Raw genomic sequence first — 1,026 nt, forward strand, 5'->3', positions numbered from 1 at the left:
TTAGGGAGGACGTTCAGGTTGGATCGAAACTCATGAAACACAACAGATGGCAACCCTTTGGTGAACAAATCAGCAAATTGTGAGCTTGATGGCACATGCAAGACACGTGCTTCTCCCAGAGCAACTCTTTCACGGACAAAATGTAGATCGATCTCAATATGCTTCGTGCGTTGGTGCTGGACTGGATTGCTGGCCAGGTAAGATGCACTGATGTTGTCGCAATAGACAATGGTGGCACGAGGCGGCGGAGACCGGAGCTCATGGAGAAGTTGGCGCAACCAACAAGACTCGGCAACACAGTTTGCAACACCACGGTACTCAGCTTCGGCGCTGGAGCGGGACACTGTCGTCTGCCGTTTGGATGACCAGGACACCAAGTTGGAGCCAAGATATACACAGAAACCGGATGTAGACTTGCGGGTGTCCGGGCAACCAGCCCAATCTGCGCCGGTATATGCCACGAGATCCGACGAGGATGACCGAAAGAACTGAAGGCCATAGTGGGAAGTGTCGCGCAAGTAACAAAGAATCCGCTTGACTAGCTGCATGTGGGTGTCGCGCGGATCTTGCATGAACAAACAGACCTGTTGCACGGCGTAGGAGATGTCGGGCCGGGTGAGGGTGAGGTACTGTAGTGCTCCAGCAATGCTACCATAATACGTTGGGTTGGACAGAGGGTGGCCAGTGGCAGCAGAAACTTTGGCGGCGGTGTCAATGGGAGTGGACACCGGTTTGCAGTTAAGCATCTTGGCACGCTCAAGAATCTCAAGGGCATATTGCTGCTGACACAAGAATAATCCCGAGCTGTTTGGTGTGACGTTGATGCCCAAGAAATGATGTAGCTCTCCGAGATCCGACATGGAGAATTCGGACTTGAGAGAGGTGATGATGGCGTGGAGTGTGGCAGGGTTGTTGGCAGTGAGAATGATATCATCAACGTAAACCAAGAGGTAAGCGATGGAGGTGCCACGATGCAGAATAAACAATGAAGAGTCACTTTTGGAGCCAGAAAACCCAAGTGTCAGC

Source organism: Triticum dicoccoides, chromosome 5B (assembly GCF_002162155.2).
Source record: "Triticum dicoccoides isolate Atlit2015 ecotype Zavitan chromosome 5B, WEW_v2.0, whole genome shotgun sequence".
Classification (NCBI taxonomy): domain Eukaryota; kingdom Viridiplantae; phylum Streptophyta; class Magnoliopsida; order Poales; family Poaceae; genus Triticum; species Triticum dicoccoides.